Source organism: Phasianus colchicus, chromosome 4, assembly GCF_987193195.1.
Source record: "Phasianus colchicus chromosome 4, bPhaCol1.hap1.1, whole genome shotgun sequence".
Classification (NCBI taxonomy): domain Eukaryota; kingdom Metazoa; phylum Chordata; class Aves; order Galliformes; family Phasianidae; genus Phasianus; species Phasianus colchicus.
The window spans coordinates 15,585,516-15,609,157 of record NC_143439.1 but is presented as its reverse complement, the minus strand read 5'-3'; the positions used below and the strand labels follow the sequence as shown (position 1 = coordinate 15,609,157).

General features: G+C 40.7%; 1 protein-coding gene across 32 annotated transcripts in view; it reads left to right on the top strand.

Annotated features, from left to right (window-relative positions):
• Positions 1-23,642, top strand: part of CSGALNACT1 (chondroitin sulfate N-acetylgalactosaminyltransferase 1) — a 60,885-nt gene that overhangs the window by 5,832 nt on the left and 31,411 nt on the right. For 22 of the 32 annotated variants that reach the window (XM_090138725.1, XM_090138720.1, XM_090138702.1 and 19 more), the window contains one exon: positions 479-547. The gene's annotated coding sequence lies outside the window, so the exon portion shown is untranslated. Of the gene's footprint in view, positions 1-72; positions 92-478; positions 548-11,313; positions 11,412-13,623; positions 13,886-15,333; positions 15,525-18,103; positions 18,224-19,976; positions 20,211-23,642 lie in introns of those variants that run through there. The other 10 variants (XM_090138723.1, XM_090138722.1, XM_090138708.1 and 7 more) reach the window with 7 other exon arrangements.

Below are 23,642 nucleotides of genomic sequence, written 5' to 3'. Positions count from 1 at the left end.
GTCAGTGGATGAACTCTTGACCAAAGCATTTAACGTTTGAGTGTAGCTTTAGAAAGCACTGTCCTTCTGGAGGAAAAAGCAAGTTAGCAAGGTTGTATCATCTGAGCCCATGTGTGCTTACAACAGGGGTAGGAATCTTTTCAGGTCTTTCATGGCTGTGTTCTGTGCAGATGAATTTGCTGTCCTTACTCTGTAGACAAATATTTTATTATTATACTGCAAATAGTAAGATCACATCACTGTTATGTCTATATAATTATTGATTCTCTACTCCTTCAAAATGCAATAAACCTTACTGGCAGTTTCAAATATCAAGTTCTTTGCTCTTTTATTTTGAAAGGATTTTCTTTTTGAGGTGGTGGTGGTGATTTTTTTTCTTTTGAGCTTATTTTCAGCATGCTTTACTAGGCAGTGTGCTGCCCCCTGAGCACATGCTGTTTGCAGGGAAGATAATTACTTATTTTGTATTTCTTCTTAGGTCGCTATCAAGAGAACTAAGAAAGGATGTAGATGTGGTGTTGATGTCTCTCTTCAGGGTGTGTCTGAGGTAAGACAATCCTCTTTCCCTATCTCTGAAATTAGAATATGAAGCAGAAGCAGTATTTCTTTCATGTGTAGTTGCTAAAATTATCCTGTTGCTCTTTATTTTCTTTGTTGATATAATATGAATATTTGTCACTGAATGGTTTGTTTGGTGCTTCCAACCCTGTGTTATTTCATCAATACCAATTATATGTATGTCTGTGTTTTTTATTAGCTAGTGTACCCTAGATTAATGATGTATCATTCTGGTAATTGCTTTGGTTTGCTCCTCTAATATTACCCAATTAAGTCTGTAAATGAGTGGATTTCTTTCCCTGGGCAGGCAATTGTTACACAAACTTTACTAAACTGAGTTAGAAATGATTTCCGTCGTGAATCACTTTCCTTGTAAGCTGATGACTTTTATGGTAATGTTTAACTTAAGCAGAATTGTTTTCAAATGTGCAATGCATTATTGGTGTATTCTTTTTGTAACAGTACTTTAATTAAAAAAAAATTAGAAAAGTGTTGATTCCTATCATGTTGTTTATTTTCTTGTCTACTAAATGCTGCCTTTTATGGGAAGTTTATCACTCTACAATGTTAAATTGCTATTATAATCAGTTCAGCTGAAAGAGTCACTGCAACATTGGCCATTTGCAGCAGCACTGAAAATGGAATTTGCATGGGACGCTGCTGTTTGTGACTTCTAATTAGTGTCTGGGGAATTAGAAAATACTACCACTAGTTTGTTTCTTTTCAAGCCATTTAAGATGTTGCCGTTCAGGGAAGGTTAATTCTTCTTCTTCCTTTTCTGTAGGATGGATACAATTCTTATGATTCATTGCATTTAAATCAATTTGCTTGGATCTTTGAGGCATCTCTTAAAAGGGAAAGCATATTTTAAGGCAGACAATACTGTACTGCAGATACAGGAGATCTTTTTCATTTAGAAAATCATTCTAAATCTAGTTTGGCTTTTCACATCTCTGAAATTTTGGTTGTTTGGATTCCAAATAGTGTTGGCTTCACTTTGGAGATCTGTTTCAATGGTTTGTCAGGAGGCTTTTCATATAAGATGGGATAAGGAATCACAAGGGGTAGAGTTATAGAGCTACGGTGACCTATTCTTAATCTTAGACTATTAACACTTGAAGCATTTATAATTTTCCCAAATTGATAAATTCATTCAAAGGTAGTTTTAAGACCTGTTGAAGCTCAGCTTTATTCAATCAGCATCACACCAGATATTAGCATTTTCTGACATCTGTTTTTGGGAGTTACAAATCCTGTCGCAGTGTGAACGCACAACTTAGGTCTGGAACCCCTTTGCCACTATTGTAAAGCTTATTTGCTGCAACTGAAGCTATTTCAAATTTATTTTGCCTTAAAAACTATAAAATGAAGCGATGCAGTAAAATGATGCTGTATTATATAGCGCATTTTCTAAAACTACTGTCAACGAATTAGATGGCATCTGTGATTTTATCTGTATGTTTTGGGCATTGCTCTGACAGAAGGGGTTTCTGGGGAAGGATGGGGGGGGCTGACATTGTCTTGCTGTGTTTCTTGGGATCTTTGGGGCTGGAGGACATGCTGTGGTATCTTACTGAATTGCATGATTTTTGCTTACCAGCAGTCACCAAAAGATATTTGTTCCTCTTGATGTGTGATACCAGTGTTTGCCTAGGCAGTGTAGCAGAGCTTGGCTTGGTGTATTTCCCTCTGCATGCCCTGTGCATTGTCATCTGGGCACTTGTGTTATTACCCTCATGACATGGTCTGTCACTTTCTCTTGAAGAAAGTAGAACTGTCTCTACTGGCAGAGTGGTCAGAGGGGAATATCATGCAAAGAAATGAAGGGAAGTGGAGAAACGCTCCACCCTGAGAATGTTACAGGTAGAGGTACATGAGACAGAGGGCTGTTGAACAGGAAGCAGCACAGAGCTACATGTTGCTGTTCAGTTAGACTTGTGGAGCACAAATGAAACAGTTTAAGGACCACTGAATAGATGGCAATGCACGTGTTGCACATGTGGTAAGTTAGCTTTTCCTTTATCAGGGTGTAGATGTTAATGGAGACTATCTTGTGTGCGTTTTAGACTGGTTGTGTGAATGCAGCCTCTGTGAGGGCCTCTCGGCACTGTTATAATATTACTAATAACGAGTCATGTCTGAAGTCATGTCTTCGTCTGAAGAGAGGGCTTTGGCAGAATGCCATGCTGCTGGAGGGCCTGCCTGAACTGCAGTGGTTTTGCTTATTCATGCAATTGAGTGGGACCCTTTCATTGCATCTTGATTGCATTTAGGCTCAAGAATAAAGACTGAGATAAAAAAAAAAAAATACCATACCCTGCACATTTCCACAGCCTCTGGAGAGTTTAAAGAACTCATTGACAGTTGTCAGCATCTGCTTCAAGAAATACCACGAGCCTCTTCATCAAGCTGAATAAATCTTATTTGCTGTGTTGTATCTCAGCTGCAAAAGAAGCATAAAAAGTTAGGGCCTTAGGAGCAGGTTTCCACTCGTACTGGTTCACTCTGTACTCATTTAGGCTACAGCTGTATGTAGTAATTGCTGAGGGATTCATTAGGAAATAGACACAACAACCAGGTACTTGCTTGGAATTCTTAATTGTGTTATTCTTCATATGGATGTCTGCTGTGAATTTTCTAGTGACTGATGGGTATGAGGAAAAAAATCAATAATGAAGTTTTGCAGTTTGTTCTTGCTTTTTTTCAGGAGTACTTATTTTGAGCCTTTGCTTTGAAGGGCCAGCAGTGCAGTCACTTCAAACTGCATTCTAACTACATGGGCTGAAAAAGAGGATTGTGGACTGTTTTGCATCACCTTCATAGATGGACAAAGACAGCTCAGGCCACATAGTTCCTTTCTTTTACTAGAACCTATGGAAGAAATGAATGGGCAGTTCTGGAAAATTATTGGTTTTACCTTTCTGTATTCCTTATACTGAAAGCAACAACTTCTATTTTCTTCTTCTTTTTTTTTTTTTTTCTTTTTTCAGTCAATAGCTCAGTTTCTTGGTTTTAAAACAGTTGTTTGGATTCTATTTTCTGGTTCATCATCAATGGGTTTATGTATTTAAGCTAGATTGTAATATGCTAACTTGGTTCCATGCCAAGCCGTGAAAGCCAATGAGATGAATGTTCATAAGAGCATTGTACATCATTAGCATTGTACATTGTGCAAGCAGCATTAAACGTGGCACAGATCTTTGACTTACGTTAAACTCTGAGGTTTTCTGCAGAACCACAGAAGGTATCTAGCCATTCAGCCAGCTTAGTTAATGGCCTGCTCCCAGCTTAAGCGAAGGCCTTACAGAGGAGGTGGTAGGAAAGTAGTAGGAACAACTGGACTGCATGGAAAAACTTGAGCATCCAAGTAAGCTCCTTTATACTAGTGACCTCTGTCAGCTAGGCAAGAAGATAAGGTGTGTGTGTGGGGAAACAGTAGAAAAAGGTTTTCATCTTTGTTAGCAAGTAGATAGAGAGAACTTTCATTTACAGGTGTGTACCTGGGATGAAGTGTTCCTTCTTTTTAGGTGAGTAGTTGTAGTCTTCACATTGACTTGATAACAGCTAGACATAAACCAGCTATTTGGGTGTGGGCGTCACCCTGCTATTCATAAATAAAAGAATAGCAGAGGACTGATAGAAATGTTAGGGAAGTGAAATCCTGAGGAGAGAAGAAAGGAACTTTTTCCTTTTTCCTCTCCACCGTGTGACTGAAAGTGGTCCTGTGAATTACTGGCAAGATGATGTGGAACAATATGCACTCCAGCAACCTTGGAACAGTGTGCGAAGACTCCTGGGAACTGTTTCTACTGGAAAGGGTTGAGGCAGCAATTGGCTTCTGGCTTGGTATTTCTGAGAAAAGCTTTTTTAAAAAAATTAAAGCTATAAATAGTTGTCAGTTCTTCAACTGAATAATCCTGTTCTCTTTCTCTCCAGGGTGAGAAACTGAGTCTGGATTTCCAAAGCCAAAAGCCTGCCTCCGATATCGATGTTAATCATCTGTTTGTAACATTGCTCAGATTTTGAGGGAATGCTCTTATTGTTTTGTTGTATGTGGTGGGATGACTTAACAGGGCCTGTGCAGAAGGCCACTGGCATCTAATTAAATACAGAAAGGGCTCCTGACCACATGCACTAATGCAGGTGTCTTCAGTGGCTTTTGCATTACTCAGCCCAGCCCCAGCTTTGGTCACTGGTTTGTGTTTCATAGTTTGCTGAGATGCAAACGGTGAAAGGTAAGATACTGCATCTCCTATACTGCCATTTCTGCTACAGACTGCTGCTTTCACTATATCTGGGACTATGTATATATGTAGTGTTCAGTCCTGAAGGTGTGATTTTTTTTTTTTAATTTTTTTATAGTCCTTAACTCACAGCATGCATTTTTCTCTGTGAACCTATACTGGAAAAGATAGCTGTAGCAGTGCTGGCCATGGTGATCATAACTTAAGTAGTGTTACGTGTGCCAGAAACCAATGCTAATCAATCAGTGTTGGAATAAAGGGTCTTCTAGTTTCAAAGGTTGCATTGTTAGTGGTTTTGACCTTTTAGTATAGCAGTTATGCAGTACCTGCTAGGGCTGTTAGGTTTTAACTCATCCAGTTCAGACAATGTCATCCTTCTCTCAGAACATGGCTTTCTGTATTTGGGATTTTTGCCTTTCTGTATCCTACAACTCATGTTTTCATTAACGTTTACAGTGAACACATTGGTACTGACATCCTTCACAATGGGAAGCTTTAAGCTTTATGGATTTGGAAAAGAGAGGTTTTACTCTGGCACATAAAACAGTCTTTCCTGTGTGTGCTTTTAATGTGGAGCCTGTACATAAGAAAACCACTGCTTTTCAGTTAGATTAGCTTGAAAATAAAAGTAACAGCTTTGAAGCACACTTCTTACAGGGAACTTTTTTGTGTGTGAGAAAGTGAAGCCTCTTGTGCTCAGGGAAGAGATTTTGAATTAATTTTGGAAAGAACGTAGAAAGCTATTGGCAAGATACACAGCAGTGTGTATTGTGGAACACGTTGCCTGCCCTTTTCTTTCATCAGTTTGCTATTAAAAAATTCTAAGAGAAATATATAAAAAATGAGAATATTGACTCAAATCATAGCAAACTGAAATGTAGTGAAATAGAGAGATTTTAGGTTGCATTTGTTATCAAAGTGGTGGTTACTAGCTCAGAAACTGATGTAGAGACAAGGGACAGAAAACAGCCTAAAGAATGGGTCACTTATCTTCCAGTTCACAGAACAGTGTAAGGCGAGTTCTGAGAAAATGCAGTGATGGGATCCTGAAGTTTTCTCATGCTTAAATGAGCCAAATATTTAGATTTATGAACGAATTAATAAGCTATTCCACAAATATCCCAGCTTTCTGTGAGATTTGTTCAGGAAATGAAAAGCACTTATGTAATGTTGAAGGAATGAAAGGAAAACTTCACGGCATTAGAAAAGGGAAAATAATGCTTCACTCTGAAATGCTCAGGAACTAACTTCACCAAGAAACTGGTTAGTTATAGATGTGAAGTGCATGAAAAAGTGTGTTTTGAGCACATCTTAACATCTCTTTAAGTATTATAAAGAGTCAGTAGCCCTGATTTTTTTTTTTAGTTGTGTACACTTGTCCAAATATGATTTTAACTTTTTTCCCTTGATTCCAGATGTGCCTTTTGCCATATCTGCCAGGTAGAAGAAGCTGGAATAGATTGTTTGCCAGCAATTCTAAGGATTGTCGCGTGTGCCAGGAGTGCCGGAGCTGTAGGGGATGCCATAATGTGCCTTGTGCAGGAAATAAGGGGGAGGCAGATGTTACTGAAAGCACCTCTTCCACAGAGGTGATTGTTTTTCTTGGTTAGCACAGGTCAGCAGGTGAGGTGTGCCCAAGGAAAATGTGAGTTTCTCTTGGTTAGAGATCTAAGGGTATGTAAGAGACTTTTCCAGTTGTTGTAGAACTGTGATTTTCTTACTCTCTCCATATTTTGTATGCTTGGGACGATGAAAATAGGCTCATCTGGTAGTAAGACTTAAATTTTTTTCTAAGATTCTTGTCCATTTCTTCTGATTATAATCTTTTTGTCTGGGAAGTACTAGAAAGTCTACAGCTTCAGACTCCTGGTCAAAGAAAACTTCACTGTCCATTGCTAAAGATATTTATATACCTATTAAACATTGACAGCAAAAGATACACAAAATTGCTAAGTGAAGTTAAGAATAAGGATCTGGCAAATTCCATTTCACTTCTTCCCTACAGTGGCAGCTTTTTAAGGCATTTTTCTGAAGGCTTCTGTATCACTATTGTAATCCTCTGCTATTTTGGTGAAGTCATCTTTATTTGATTCTTAACTCCCATCCTTGATACAAAGTATTTTTCACTTATTTAGTGCAACAATATGATCTGACTTGCTGGCAGATGAACCTAAGTATTTTGTGAACTGTTCCTCCTCTAACTGGTCCTCAGAGTCTAGGACTCTGTTGCTACTCTGTAGCTACATAGTCAATTGAAACAGGCGGGCTATTCAATGTCTTTTCCATTCCAGGAGTACTTGAATCACTTTAATCTATATGGTTTTCTCTTTTGCTCCTTCTCTTTTGCTCCTTCTCTTTTGCTCCTTCTCTTTTGCTCCTTCTCTTTTGCTCCTTCTCTTTTGCTCCTTCTCTTTTGCTCCTTCTCTTTTGCTCCTTCTCTTTTGCTCCTTCTCTTTTGCTCCTTCTCTTTTGCTCCTTCTCTTTTGCTCCTTCTCTTTTGCTCCTTCTCTTTTGCTCCTTCTCTTTTGCTCCTTCTCTTTTGCTCCTTCTCTTTTGCTCCTTCTCTTTTGCTCCTTCTCTTTTGCTCCTTCTCTTTTGCTCCTTCTCTTTTGCTCCTTCTCTTTTGCTCCTTCTCTTTTGCTCCTTCTCTTTTGCTCCTTCTCTTTTGCTCCTTCTCTTTTGCTCCTTCTCTTTTGCTCCTTCTCTTTTGCTCCTTCTCTTTTGCTCCTTCTCTTTTGCTCCTTCTCTTTTGCTCCTTCTCTTTTGCTCCTTCTCTTTTGCTCCTTCTCTTTTGCTCCTTCTCTTTTGCTCCTTCTCTTTTGCTCCTTCTCTTTTGCTCCTTCTCTTTTGCTCCTTCTCTTTTGCTCCTTCTCTTTTGCTCCTTCTCTTTTGCTCCTTCTCTTTTGCTCCTTCTCTTTTGCTCCTTCTCTTTTGCTCCTTCTCTTTTGCTCCTTCTCTTTTGCTCCTTCTCTTTTGCTCCTTCTCTTTTGCTCCTTCTCTTTTGCTCCTTCTCTTTTGCTCCTTCTCTTTTGCTCCTTCTCTTTTGCTCCTTCTCTTTTGCTCCTTCTCTTTTGCTCCTTCTCTTTTGCTCCGATCCAAGCTGTGTGTGTCAGCCATCCTGCAGCAGTCTAGCATCTTTCTTAAAATGGCTTTGGTATTTCATGTCATTTTGTGCTTCTGCAGCTTGCAGAGTGGCTGGTGGTGCTGTTTTGTTGTCTTTACTAGTATGCGATTCTAAAGTGATCAGTTAAATCTGGAAAAGAGGATGAATGAGTTATGGAACTATTTATATAAAATGTTATGGAGTTGTAAAGCTGGTGGCAGTGGTTTTCATGCTGGTGGAATTGTATCCTATCAGCTGAGCATCAAGCCTGCCAGGAGGGCCACTGCAAGCATCTCTCCTCAGTAAGACTTCCCTGCTCTTTCCTGTCAACTCTGTTTTCACCTTTCTTCTATCTCTCAATAAAAGCCCTGTGAATTTGAAGAACTGGAACCAATTGTTGACTGCAAGTCCTGTCACCTGAGTCTGTGCCACCATTGAAGTAGTTTGTGACAAAAATTGTCCCACTCATGAAGAAATGCTTGTCATTTGAATCAGTACAAGTAGCTTGAGAAAAGCTTTCATGTTGGTACAGGCCTCTTTAATTTCTTTTCTTGCTACAGCTCTTGGCGACTCTGGTGCATTTTCCACCCTCTGTGTCTGGAATAAGTAGACTTACTATTAGAAAAAGTTGAAGTCGATGATAGTGTAGTCAGTAGGGAAGGAAAATAACCTACCTTGTAGAGGATTCCAGTATTTCACACTGAGATTTTGGGGAAGTATTGTACAACATTTTAATAATGAAACTAACTTGCACATCACTGGGGTCTGATTTGATTCTCAAGTTCCACATGTCTTTAAGCTCAGTGTCTAGCCAAAGGTAAGTGACTGGATTTCCATTATTATCTGTGAAGAGGAAGAAGCCATGGTGATTTTATCTTGAGTATGTGTGCACTTGGCTGTACTGTTTCAACACAATTACAGTGGGTGTCGTCATTATTGATTTTGCTACAGTTAGAAATATAAAGAAGCAGACAGTGCTGTCTTCCAGACCCATTTACAGACACTTTTGCCCTGGAGAGGCTGGAACCTGCACGTAGTAACCCAGAAAGTGCAGTAGTGTTTTGGAAAGTCTCTGGCATGCTCTGCTTTGGTTACCTCAATGCTGTGAGTGAGCTTTTTTAGGACGTTCTTTTGCATTTAATCTTGTAGAGCTTGTTTCAAGAGCAGGCTTACTTCCAAACAATAGGGCTCTAATGTGATTTGGCTCTTGTTGTTCAGAGCACGTTTACGGCGTTATTTCTGTCACATGGGGCAGTTTCCTTTGAATTATGCCTCTTTTTTTTTTTTCTGGTTAAGTCTTTGCTTTCCTCAGCTCTGTTTTTGTCTTATTTCCCCACCCCACCCCCCATCTTGTTGGTGATCCAGTTTAAAGTGAACTGTGTATTTGGTGCCTTCAAGAGTGCTTTCAATTTAGAGGGGAAGAATTTCTAATTTGTGGTGGCGTTTCAGATCAAAAAGCAGCTAATACGTGGGTACTTACCAGTAGAGAAAGTTTGTTGTAATTATTGGTGGGAAAGCTAGCTGATGTTTCTGACGTGGCAACTAAGTTGAAGCTAAGATGAGCTGCATTTGAATCCACATACTCTACAGTTAGAGTTGGATGTTAGCTAGTCTTCCGAACTAGAACTGTCGTGAAGCTGCTTTTGCTTTCGTGTAGCACAAGTCCCAGGATAGCTGACTTAAAATTAGGTATGTTGTTCAGTTGATACAAGTGAAAAGCTTCAGTCTTTTCCAGGGCAAAGTTCTTCTAAGTTTAGGCTGAGTTGGCTTGTGACTTCATGTGTGCAAGGTGTGTGTCTCAGTCTCTGACTGAAAGCTGCCTGTAACTACATCCATGAGAAAGAAAGCGTTGTATCAGGGAAAGCTGCTGGCTCATTCAACTGAACAAAAGTGTGGTCAATAAGTTTGAGAACTGTCTTGTTGCAGAGTGTCCCCACCGCTGCTTTCTGTCAGTGACGGTATCTGCTAGCCTTTCTCACTACTTTTAGTTGTCTCTTTCGGCTATTTCAGGGTCTCCTGATGGCAGTAGGATTTAGGCTGCATTGTGGTTAAAGACTGTGTTCTCTTTTGCACTGTCTGCCATTTGGTGTCATAATTGTAGCAAGATTGCTTCTACATACAGAGGCTTGCGTATCCTGAATTTTTGCCCTGGCTGTCAAGATGTAGAAATAAAAGACTTTCTTCTCTTGATTAGTTTCTCTGTATGTTTGGTTTCATGTAGAGCAGCAGTTTTCAACATGTGGTCTGTGGCTTCCTAGAGTATGTGGTCTACTACAGAAGCAGATGGTAGAAGGTGACTAAAATGTAAATTCAGCAGTGGGCTTTGTGCGTTTCCTGATAGAAGTTTTGTTGCCTCTGAATACTTATTATGGTTTGAAAATAAAAACACATCAAAACCCACTGTTGTTCTGCTGGGATGTGCCTGTAAATACTATTGTCAGTATTGCACTTCGTTCTTATTTCTTGAGGAGTCCTGCTTGATGCTCAGAACTGTCAATTTACACTGAAGTCTGATTTCTCTGGTAGATTCCAGTGATGGAAGCTTGACTCCTGTTGACACAGAATAGGCAGCGGTTGTATGCTGGCATCTCTTCTGCCTTTTTGGTGCTCCGTAGTCTGTGTCCTCATAAGTGCTTCCAGCATACAAGCTTTCCTGCTGAACATCTGTTTCAGCCCAGGTTTTCACAGAATTGATTGCCTCCTTCTTAGATTGGCCTAAATCATGATGTACATATGCTAATTTTAATCTTTCCTGCAACACTTCAGCATGTGTGGCCTTGACAGCCTGTACTTTGCGTCTCTTTCCAGGATTCACTTGATATCTATTTTTTCAGTCTTGATGTTAGATTAACAGTTTACATAACTGTAGTGTGAGGCTAATTTCTTCACTGTGAGTAATTTAAGACATGCAGAGTGACATTCAATTTTCAGCGGTGTTGTAAACGGTTAAGAAGTTTGCTTCATCTTGATAAATATGTAACTTATGTTACCATTGTAGTTTATGCAGGATAGACTGGAAGTTTTCTGAAAGATGGAAAAAAAAATTGATTCCCTTGATGTGATGTTGAGGGTTCTTAGCAAAGCAGTGAAGGTTCGTGTCAGAGACCTGGACTTTTCCACACTGTGGAGTGAAGCAAGTGGAGTGAGGCTGATACAAGCAAGTGATGCTGATAACCTATAAGGAACTAATTGGTATGTGAAGAGAAATCTTGGCTTCAGGGTTTTTGGGGATGGTTCTTGCCCCTAGACATTTCAAAAGTGCATTTTGGAGTCTGGATTGCAACTTGGACTTGGCTTTAGGTCACAGAGGAAGTGCAAATCCAAGCCAGACAGCTTCTTGAGAAAGGAATCTTCCAGATGGCTTGTGGTGTGTGTATGTATAGGTCATGTTTTGACCTTAAATTTCAGGTTATGTTGCTGCTTACCATGGCAATGGCAAGATAAGGACCAAAAAGCTGGTGGGAGATGAACAATGATACGGTTGATTCAACTGCATCACCTGACAGGTGGGGAAGAGTCTCCTAAGTGCAGATCTATGTGTCTGGGAGGGAGGCAGAACGGTCAGAGGTATGCATGGAGATAGAAAGCAGGGCAGTAATACCTGCTGAAATCCAGTAGGGCTGATGTTTTTAAGTAGAAGTTTGTAGGGATGCATCTTTCTGAATTATTTTCTGTTGTGCCTTTTTTTCTCCTGCAACTTATGAAGTTTCTGTGAACAAATAAAACATGTTCCATCTCTTGTAGCTTGGCTGAATCACTCAATTTCATAACAATCACAAGTGCTCAGAATGCTTGTAGCTGCATGCAGGCCCAATGGGCCTTGCTGAGAGAAATACACCCAACAGAATGTGCTTCTTAATCCAGTATCATGGGAAGCTGGGGGTCCCTTTCTTGCCAAGACTGCACAAGGAAAACAAGGTCATTTGAATTAAGGCTTATGTTCACTCCTTGCTCCTTTGTGAATAGGGGTGTGGTTCTTGTCTGGGCCTTGTTTCTACACTAAGGCTCTCTTGATGTTCTTTGCAAAATTGTGGGTCTAAACATGTGGGTTTTTCTTTGAACGTATTTCAGAATCCAAACCAGCTGCTGCAGCTCCTTCCCTTCTGCAACGCCTATTCAAGCCATACTGTCATTTTGTGGCTCTTTGTAGATAGTAACTTACAGCTGCTTTATTCACATTGCAGGGTGTGGTTGTTTTTTTTTGCTTTTTTTTTTTTTAGAAAATATTGGGGTAACATGTTTCTAAGTGGTTTCTGCAAATGTCCTCTTATCTCCTTGTGTGCTCTTCACTCCTTCCTCCTAAACATGCTTTGCCTTTCCTTCAGCAAAGAGAAAGCAGAGAAGAAAGCGGGCCTCCAGCTCAGATGCTGTGGACTGCACGAACTATGATTTAAGCCAGACCCTTCCAGTCCCTTCTAAAATGAAGGGTGGTGGTTTGAGCACATGCTCTGTGTTCAGTCTGAGTGCTCAGCACCCAAAAATCAGAGCCTGGTACATTAGGAAATCTAAACTGCTGCTTATTTACTTTGAGTATAAGTGTTGGCAGGCAGTACATTTCATCTCTTGTAGAAACAATGTTTGTAATTTGATTGCTGAGCTTAAATGGCATGTTTGGTAATGAATTTCCAAATTTTTCTGTTCCTTACTGAACACGTGCAGATACTGGAGAGACACAAAGTAAGTTTGTGCTCTTAGAAACTGCTTTCAAAGTTTTGGCTACAGTGTATGCATTGAGCAAGGCAAGGATTTAATATTGATATTGAATAGACGAAGTATGGAGGAAAAAACGGTTATTGTAAGTTTCAGTTAAGTTTGAGCATAGGTTGGTCTCTATAGTGGTTCCTGCCTGTGGCATCAGTGCCAGAAAAACAGGTGGATATTCAGCACTTAGTACTTCTCTAAATCTTGGACAAAATTTTAATAATCTCCTTTTCTTTTAAAATGATACAAATATCTCCACAGTAAGTCATTATTGAACTTAATAGAAATTTAATTTTCCCATTCAGATCATATGTAGATGTTCCTCTAATTTTCTTCCAAGAGAATTGGGGAATAAGACAAATCCCTTGTCCTGATGCTTGAAGAGATTGCTAGCATTCCAGAATAGATGGAAAGCGTATAGAGAAAGGGGATATTTACAGGATAAAAGTAGCAAAGGATAACTAAATACATCCAGGTGTAAGGCTCTGAAAATAGCGTTGTATCTTCTGAGACTTCAAAATGTAACTATGAGGCATAAAATCAGAGTTGTAAAAAAGTTTGCTTTGCACTGACACAGCTGTGTCTGAATTCTTTCTCACTCAATTTATCTGGAGTTACTCAAATAATCTGTGTAGCTTCCTCCTTTTACCTGATGCGTGTTCATATGCTTTAGTGTGTGCATTGTTAATGCTGCTTATCCTTCTTTGTAAAGGCAAGTGCTTTGTCCAGCATGTTTTCTCAATCACAAGAGCGCTGTGCCATGTTGGGTTGCTGTTACACCAGAACAAGTACTGTCTGTTACTGTACTAGAAGTGAAGTGTTTGTGTCAGTACCTTGGCCTACTCCTTGGGGAGCCACACTTTTTTCCAAGGGAAAAAATTTCCGGTGACCATTACAGTAATACTTCCTTGGGTGCTTGTCTTCTTTTGTCTTCATATAAATATGCTTTCATATCTCCTTGTAATGAACTATAAATTCTAGTTCTGCTTTCACTGTGTGCCTTCTCCTTTGTTTCAGGTAGCCTGACCCTGCAGTATTTTGGTTTTAAGAGAAGCATCATCTAATTACATCTTTGCTGTGCTGGTGGAAAAAGGGTCTGGCCTGTCATAGGCTGTTCTCCTTGAGAAAGAATTCTCAGTTTTCTTAGTGATGCGGTGTTCCCCAGCTGACACTGATCAGGTGTTTATAGTCCCAGAAAATGGAGAAGCTGGAGTCTTCACAGCTAGGCAGTTTTGGTGTAGAAGGTTCTTAGCTGAACAAGGCAAGCTATCTTCCACAGGTATAGTAGAAACACTTTCTGGTATTTTTGTGATTTTTTTTTTTTTTTTTTTGCAGGACTTGCTGACTGACTTGGATGAAGTCTTAGAACCAACCTCTGTAATGAATATAACTTGTGTTCTGTGGCATGGTTCTGAACTACATCTGATTTGGGATGAGGCAGAGCAGTGTTTTGCCACTGCTAATGAGCACATGAGTGGTAGAACTTAGTTCTTTGCAGATAATGAAGTGTGCTTCAAAGAAATGCTGCATTGCATGGGTGGAGTGTGTTCTCAGGAATGACTTGTGTTTTGAATTACTCTGGGAAGAGAGGTTGCTTAAAAGCAAGCCTGTCTACCTATTACAGTAAGTTACCTTTATTTTTGCCTCTCTTTGGCTGGATATAAAGGATCCATACCTAGAGGGACTGTGTTTAGTTGTTGAAGCAGCTTTTTTGCCTGCTGCTCTTGTCTAGAAATCCTCTCTTCCTTCTGTTAATGAGCACAGAAGAGCCCATCTTGTAACTGCAGCTGAGATTTTCTTTTATCAGCTGCAGATGTACTCCTTAAAACTTCAGTTTCCTACGTAAAGATAGGTCTGTACAGAAAGGGAGTGAATTTCTTGGAGCATCTGGAAATCTAAGAGTGCTGGATAGAGTTTCCGCATAGAAAAGGTGCATGCATCAAACTTATTCCTGAGGGAATAAACTTAAAAGAAGAAAGTGAAGAATGATGCTGATGAGTTCCTGACATAGGTGTTCGCCTCATGTCTGCTCGTCAGATTCCTTCTGTCTGCCAGATTCATGTGAAATTTAGATCTGCCAACAGCTGAGGAACCTTTGTTTAGCTATAGGATGTGCATGTTATTTCTCTTCAGGCTGCTAGTTGTGAAGGCTAAGTCTCTGAAATTCCAGAGAAATCCTAATTTGAAGACACATTTGTTTTTTTTCATTATTTTTTTTTTCTGGGCTGGAGTCAAAGTACTGTAGTTGAAGTTTCAGGACTGATTGCTGTCATTAGGATGTAGTTTCAGTACAGGCCAGGACTGTTTTGCTAAGGTCTTTGAATGGACCTGTACATGTGTTATGAAAGTGAAGCTGTGGGCCTTAATCCGTCTGGTATTTCGTGCATTAATGTTGCAGTAACTTCATTGGAGACCAACTGAACCTGACTTGCACTCTACAAAGTGCAAAACAATAAGAAACATCATTGTTCTGGAGAGATGTACCGTGAAGAGATGTAAAATGGGTAGAAGAATACTCGGAGATTGTGAAGGACAACTTCCCTAGCTTTTTCTCCTGCCTGGGAGCCAGGCTTGTCTAAGGGAACACGGGGACACCCCACGTGGAGCAGTTAGTTCTGTTGTCACTGGTGATGATGGCAATATTTGCTATTCCAAGTTGGGATGAGATGGCTTTATTTAACCATCTGTTTGTGATAGATTCTCACCATTTTTTTCTTTTATCCACAGATTATTTTATGTCCATATGCCACATTTTGCTGCTCTAACAACTTCTCAGAGGATTGCTATTTTTAGACCTGGAGTCTTCAGCTAGCAAGCAGCATGTTAGCTCAGACTGCTGCCTGGTTCTTCTTGCATTTCTTTCATTTAGAGTCTATCATACGTTTTGAGGTAGAAGATCTGGGATGAAGCAGAAACAGGTGTATAAACCAAGGGAGAGTTTGAGAACATCTGTATTCTTCCCCCTCTTATTCATGTTTCAGTGTGAATGGGTGGTTTTCTGAACACCTCTTGTACTACATTTATTGGCTGTTTCATAAAGACAGCTCTTGTACTTCTAGATCCAGGCACTGGGCAGAACTTGCCTGCTATTATTTCAGAGCCCAAAACTATTAAGAGTTCCAGTGCTGTGCATAGGCATTTGTCAGCAGGAACCTGATTCCCCATCTGTAGATGGAGTCAAGGGAGACAACCCAGCAGCCAATGTAGGTGCTGATTTGCTAATGGGAGTAGTTCTTTCACCATGCATATCTTTGCTTACAGTAAGGAAGGGAGAGTTCTCCCTGTGAATTATATCTTGCCCCACTAGGGTTTCTAAGGTAATAATTGCCTTTGAACTTCCAGTTTACTTTTGAGGGGGTATGCTGTTCTGTATCCTTTTGGATGCAACTTAGAAACCAGTTGAGGAAGTACTGAGCAAGAGGAGTAGCTGTTAGAAAAGGTGGTCTTCTGAAAGCTTTAACACAAAGGGTTTATACAGTAGAAGTGTGCGGTTGCTCTTACAAGGGAGGAGACAGAAGGCTACCAACTTTGAAGCAATGGGTGGTAATGAAGATTTGAATATTAATTAAAACAGTTAAAAATCCAGAGGAGAAATTAAGGAATACAACACTTTTTTTAATAGTGTAATACAACATTATCCTTGGGGAATGGATCATCAAAATGACAAAAGCTTAAAAAGTTCCTCTGTAACAGGGAAATTTTTTCTGCCTTTCAGAGCACTTGGTGTCATCTGAGAGAGGCAATACAGACTGTTACACCAACGGCTAACCTGCTCTGCCAAGTGGCTGCACTTAAATTTTTTTTCGAAAACACAGGGAATTCCCTCAGCACCTTCAATTTCAATGATGAATTGATTGTTTTGCTTTCAATGCAAGTTCAGGCTGAACTGGTTTTCAAGGAGAGCTAAACAACTACAGTCTCCTGTGCCTGCTCCTGTTGTGTGTTTAAGAATCGTGTGAGTTGTGTTAAAATCAGGTATGAGTAGCTTATTTTAGAATCATAGAATCCTTAGAGTTGGAAGGGACCTCTGAAGGCCATCTAGTCCAACTCCCCTGCAGTGAGTGGGCATACCTCACCTAGATCATGTTGTCTGGGACCTTATTCAGCCTCACCTTGAAAGTCTCCAGGGACGGGGCATCAGCCACATCACTAAGCAACCTGTTGCAGTGCCTCACCACTTTCACTGTAAAAGACTTTTTCCTTGTATCTGATCTAAACATACTCTCTTTGAGCTTGAAACCATTTCCCCTTATTCTGTCACCACAGACCCTGCTAAAGAGTCTGTCCCCTTCTTTTCTGTAGCTGCCCTTTAGGTATCAAAAGGCTGCTATCAGGTCACCTTGAAGCCTTCTCTTCTCCAGGCTGAAGAGCCACAGCTCTCAGCCTGTCCTCATAGGAGGGATGTTCCATCCCTTGGATCACTTTTGTGGCTCTTCTCTAGACACATTGCAACATGCCCATGTCCCTCCTGTACTGAGGATGCCACATGTGGATGCAGAACTCCAGGTGAGATCTCACCAGCACAGAGTAGAAGGGCAGGATCACCTCCCTTGACCTGCTGGCCACACTTATGGTACAGCCCTGTATACTGTTGGCTTTCTGGGCTGTGAGGGCAGCCTGGAAAAATGATCCATGTACACGTGCTGACACTGTTTACTCAAATTTCATTATTTTCTATAGGGTCTTTCAACTAGTGTTTTCTAGCTGACATCCCTCAACAGTTGCTGGCTGCTATTAACCTAGTTTACTTACTCCTTAAGCCAAGAAATTGTTAGATTCCCATAATTTATTCTTAAGCTCCAGTATTGGAGAACTGCCTATTAAATTGACTGCAGTTTTGCCCTGAATAGGAGAGCCATTATTAATTTAGGGACCATTGAAATGCTTGTAGTGAGACAATGTTGTTGCTGTTTCACTTCACAACAGCTCTTCTTATTAACCCTTGTTGAACCAAGTCTGTGCTAATAAAAAAGAGCTTAAAAGTTGATGGGGATATAACAGTAAAAAATACAGTAGTTTCAAGTCCTTCAGGTCTTTCATTAGTGTGAAAGTAATACTATTTCTAATGTGTGAGGCTTTAGGAACTTTATTCATATCTACTCCTCAGTTGAGTGTTAGTGTTTTTAACAATTAAATTAATAGGAATAATCAGTTATTAGAATAAGGACTTGAAGCCTGTAGACCTGTGATCCAGAACGTGTTATGCAATTAGAGAAAACACTTAGCAGGAGTGAATGGAACAGAACGTACTCTTAAGAGACTTCAGAACACAGCCACATATCATTTTTCATGGGTTAGAAAACTGGTAGACAAGAGGATACTGGCTTGGGGGGTGGGGATATCTTTCTCTGACTTAAACAGCCTTCTTGAAATTGGCATGATTTTAGATTCTACAGAAAACTGTTTTAAAAGGAGGAGAACAGAGAAATCTGTAACGACATAGCAGCAATTCCTCCTTTTATTTCATTAGCTCACATAGCTATGCCAGCACATGCTCAAGCCAATCTTCTTTTTTTTTAAAAGGTATCATTTGCAGGCAGGTTTCCATATGAACAGAAACAAAGACTCAATAGCAAGAAACTTCATCTCCTAAGGAAATCTTTCTTAAAATATTCTGGTAGGTTATGAGAGTTGTGCTTTCTTTCTAGTTTTCTGAAAAGCTTTGTAAATGTATATTATTTCAGGAAACTGTTCACTTCAAAGATCTTATTCTGTAAGAGGACAAAAAAAGTTGAGTTTGCGTCAGGTTTGAGGTGTGAGTTGTTAAATTAAACTTAGGCAGATAACTCTGTGAAAAAGTGAGGAAAAAGTGTTATCCTGTAAGTTCATATTGCATGTGTTATTTCATAAGTTTGCATGAAATGTGCTTTGCTTCTAATTGAAGTGTGAAGCTGTTGTCTAAGGGTTATGCTCTGTGGAACCACTCAGGAAATGCTGACCTGACTGTGGGGTGCACTTCACCCGTGTAACAAAAGAAAAAAAAAAAAAAGGCTTTTACTGGCAGGGGAAACTGGCTTTACTTGTGTCATCAATCAGCTCTAGGTTAAGGATCCAGGATGCCTCTCGAATGAACTCATAAAACTTAACACTTCTCTAGCTGGAGAGCTGGTTTTCAAGAGCTATTGACGGGTCTGGAATAATTGCAATTACATTCTCTATAATAAAATACATTTTCAGTACCAGACAGCAGAAGAATTCAATGAGGGAACTGCAGTCTCTTGATGACTGGTAAAAACCTAAATCATCATTGTGGCTGTTAATAAGTAGATCAGTCTACTTGTTTGAATTGCAGTGATCTATGAAGAAGTTGGAAGTTTAGATCTCATTTTTGCTATGATCTGAGGTTCAGAGCTGAAATCTTAGAGAGTGAATTAGCTGAGCATATATCCATTAGCACTTGGATTGCTTAAAGGAGAGAGAAATGCGATGAAATTTTTCAGAAAATGAAAGACTTAGTCTTATAGACATTTGGCCAAAACTGATGGGCTCTGTGGGCCTGTGTACATTCTTGCATTTTCAAAGAAACACACAAAGCCTGATTTGAAGTAGAAGTTGGAACAGCTATTTGTTAAATTAAAGCAAAGTAGACCATCTAACCTGTTGGAATATTTTATTGTAAAGTAAGTTAATGTAAAAATGTCATGCTCAGATAATACAATATTAAAGGTAGAAAGCCTTCCTTTTTTTTTTTTTTTTTCCATCTGCCTTGGCCTCTTCTGCAGAAACTTTGCTGTAATTCATCTTGGGAAGTTCCCATAATGAAGAGTTGGCTAGCTTAGGCATGAGGGTGGAGTAGGTGAGATTCAAATACTGTGTGTCTCAAATAAAAAACTGAAAAATATACCACAAGACTTTGCTTAAGAGAAAAAATATAAAAACAAACAAACATAAGGAGATAATTTATCAAGCGATATCTTTTCTAAGAATTACTCTCAGACTCTTAATTTGATAAACAAGAAAACGATACCTAAACCACATATCAGAGCAGCGGTCATGAACTGTGGTATCTGTTGATTTTTACACTAAATGCTAACCTGGAGGAGGAAGGAAATGAAGGCTGACTCAGGACTAGTCTCTTCCTGTTGGTCAGCACTGAGTAGGCTGATAGAGAAATGCAGGCAAGCAGAGCTTGGGCCATTGGTACATGAATTTTGGCATCTTCTGAGGATGCAAGTGTTAGAGGTGTGTGTAGAGCCTGAGTACTGTCTCAATACCAGACCAGCTTGCAGTAATTTTGTGACATACTTGGTAATGTAAACAGTGGTATTAGCTCCTCTTTTGGTAAGTCTGCTCAGCTCAGGTAACATCTCAAGATGTTTTTTTTTTTTTTTTTCCCTTGCACCCTTCACTTTTTGTTATTTTATTTGAAGCACTGCCTTGATGTCAGATTACCCAGGAAATCTCACTAGAAGTATGGCAAGCACAAAATTCAGGGCTCTGCATGACCATGGAAATACAGCAGTAGATTTGTGAGAAGAAGATGGCTCTCTTCAGTCCCTGTGTGCTGGACTCAGGAGGGAGGAAACCTCTTCCACTGCCAACTCTGCTGATAGTAATGAAGTTCAAGTCCACCATTTAAGTTGGTGCTACCATCTTCTGTGGAGGTAATTTCTGGTAGAAAGGACAGAAGGGAATCTCCGGGTTAGACAAGATTTTTCAGGCCTCCTAAAATAGTGCTGCTGTCTTACAAGGACTTATGAGGTGGGGATCTAAGTCATTGTTACTGTACTTTATTACTTAACAGTTCTTCTCAATGCAGTGGACTTGTATTGCACTTGGCAGCTCCCAATGAAAGGCTGGTCTGATTGCATCTGAATGTCAGAGTGTTTATATAGTGCTGACAAAACAAACCTACCTCAGTCTTGTTTGAGTCTGCATTTTCTGGGCCCATCTTAGTCGCACAAGCTCATGCATTTTTATCAGCGGGTAAAATAACTCCTGTGCTTAGTTAGAACCATGCAAAATCCTTCACTGATCTTATTTTTAACCTCCATCACAGATCATGCATGTGTATAGAACTCCAGATTTCATCAGATGTCTGGCTGTGGTGGTACTGTGTGATGTACATCTGGCAGAATCCCTTGGGCTCCTTTCATGAAGTGACGTTAGTATGTAGATTATACAAACACTTTAAGTAATAAAATCACTTGCATATGGAAGAAATAGGTCTTAACCTGCAGACATTCATGGTGTGTGTGTGTGTGTGTGTGTGTGTGTGTGTGTGTGTGTGTATATATATAGGTGTATATACATACATGGTATATATACAGAGGTATAGGTCCCTTCATTTTTACAGACCTTTCTGCTGCTGAGCTGAGCTACTTTTGTAAGTCTGTGGTCATCTGTGTTCTTAAAAGGAGCTACTCTTCATCCTTGTGGTGGCATTCAGTTTTCTTTTGCCTGTGTACATTATTGAGTGCATGTATGTAAACACTGCAGGGTGAAGGAACAGCATTTTTTTTATGCCCAGGCTTATGTGGATAAGAAAACCACCTCTGTTGCTTGTTCTAATGAGGAAATATATATTTTTCATATACGTCTTATTATGCTGACTCTGAGCTACCTCAGAAGTTGTTACAGCTTAGTGTGGTGTTTAAACTGTGTTTAGTTTTTTCTGGAAATCCTCTATACAGAACAGCTGCAGAGTTTGACATTGTAGTAAATGTAGGACAGTAATTCCTAGCAGTTAACTGGCTGCAGACTGTCCTTATTCTGTTAGTTGGTTTCCTGCAGTTACGGAAAGTTACTGATTGGAAATTTACTCCTTGGGAACACGGCCCCTTGTGCTGGTAGATAGGGCTGGGGAACAGAATAGGCCCTTCATGATCCATGACGAGATAGTTTTGGACCTGCTGCGAAAGCTGGATGCTTACAAGTCCATGGGACCAGATAGATTGCACCCTAGAGTGCTGAGGGAGTTGGCAGATATGATGGCCAAGCCACTGTCCATCATTTTTCGGCAGTCCTGGCTAACCGGGGATGTCCCGGTGGGTGGGAAACTGGCAGGTGTAATGCCTGTCTTCAAAAAGGGCCGGAAAGATGATCCTGGTAGCTACAGGCCTATCAGTCTCACTTTGGTGCCCGGGAAGGTCATGGAACAAATAATCTCGGGAACAATCATGGACTAATTAAAGGTCAACCAGGGGATCTGGCCCAGTCAGCATGGGTTTACGAATGGTAGATCCTGTCTGACAAACCTGATTTCATTCTATGACAAGGTGACCCGCTTAGTGGATGAGGGTCAGGCTATCGATGTGGTCTACCTGGTCTTCAGTAAGGCCTTTGACACTGTCCCCCATAACATTCTTGTGGAGAAGCTGGCTGCCCATGGTCTGGATGGGTGTACGCTCTGCTGGGTGAAGCACTGGCTGGATGGCTGGGCAGTTGAATCTAGTTGGTGGCCGGTCACGAGCAGTGTCCCCCAAGGCTCAGTACTGGGGCCGCTTCTGTTTAACATCTTCATTGATGATCTTGATGAGGGGATTGAGTGCACCCTCAGTAAGTTTGCAGATGACACCGAGCTGGGAGGGAGTGTTGATCCCTCAGAGGGGAGAAGGGCATTGCAGAGGGACCTGGACAGACTGGATCGATGGGCCAAGGTTAACGCCATGAGTTTCAATAGGGCCAAGTGTCAGGTCCTGCATTTTGGTCACAACAACCCCAGGCAACCCTACAGGCTTGGGGAGGTGTGGCTGGAAAGCTGCCTGATGGAAAAGGACCTTGGTGTTCTGATGGACAGTCGGCTGAACATGAGCCAGCAGTGTATCCTGGTGGCCAAGAAGGCCAATGGCATCCTGGCTTGTATCAGGAATGGTGTGGTGAGCAGGGCTAGGGAAGGCATCCTGCCCCTGTACTCGGCATTGGTGAGGCCTCACCTTGAGTACTGTGTTCAGCTTTGGGCACCTCAGTACAGAAAGGATGTGGAGGTGCTGAAGCAGGTCTAGAGAAGGGCAATGAGGCTAGTGAAGGGCTTGGAAAATCAGCCCTGTTAGGAGAGGCTGAGGGAGCTGGGGCTGTTTAGTCTGGGGAAGAGGCGGCTGTGGGGAGACCTTATTACTCTCTTCCAGTACCTGAAAGGTGCTTACAGTGAGAGCGAGGTAGGTCTCTTCTCACTGGTGACAGGTGACAAGATGAGAGGAAATGGCCTCAAGTTGCACCAAGGTAAGTTTAGGTTGGACGTTAGGAAACACTTTACAGAAAGGATGGTTAAACATTGAAATAGGCTCCCCAGGGAGGTGGTTGAGTCACCGTCCCTGGATGTGTTTAAGAGCTGTTTGGATGTGGTGCTCGGGTATATGATTTAGCAGAGGGTTGTTAGAGTTAGGGTACTATGGTTAGGCTGCGGTTGGACTTGATGATCCTTGAGGTCCCTTCCAACCTGAGTAATTCTATGATTCATGATTTACCATGATAAGAGGGAAGCAATGAAACTAGTAGCATGGGGGTCCAGAGTGCTGACAAACAGAATTGATAGTTCTATTACTATTAATGTTTTTGAGGGTTTCTTGGTTCAAGACTGCATGTAATAGTTATTGGAACTGCTTTGCAAGATAATCAGGTTATAACTATTAATTATAGAATATATATATATAGAGAGAGAATATGTTATATAGAATATATTTCATGCAAGTGTTTCATGGTGTCATTAAGGATGGAAACTGATCTTCTAGTCCAACCATCAACCCTTCACCACCATATCCACTAAATGATGTCACTCAGTACCAGATCTACACGTTTCTTGAACACCTCCAGGGGATGGTGACTCCACCACCTCCCTGGGCAGAGTGTTCCACTGCCTCACCACACTTTCTGAGAACAATTTTTTCCTAATATCCAACCTCAATCTTCCTTGGTGCAACTTGAGGCCATTCTCTCTAGTTCTATTGCTAGTTACATGGGAGAAGAGTCTGACCCCACCTCAATAGAAGCCTCTGTCAGGAAGTTGTAGAGAGCAGTATGGTCTTCCCTGAGCCTCTTTTCTAGTCAGAGCATTCCCAGCTCGCTCAGCTGCTCATCGTAAGGCCTGTGCTCCAGAC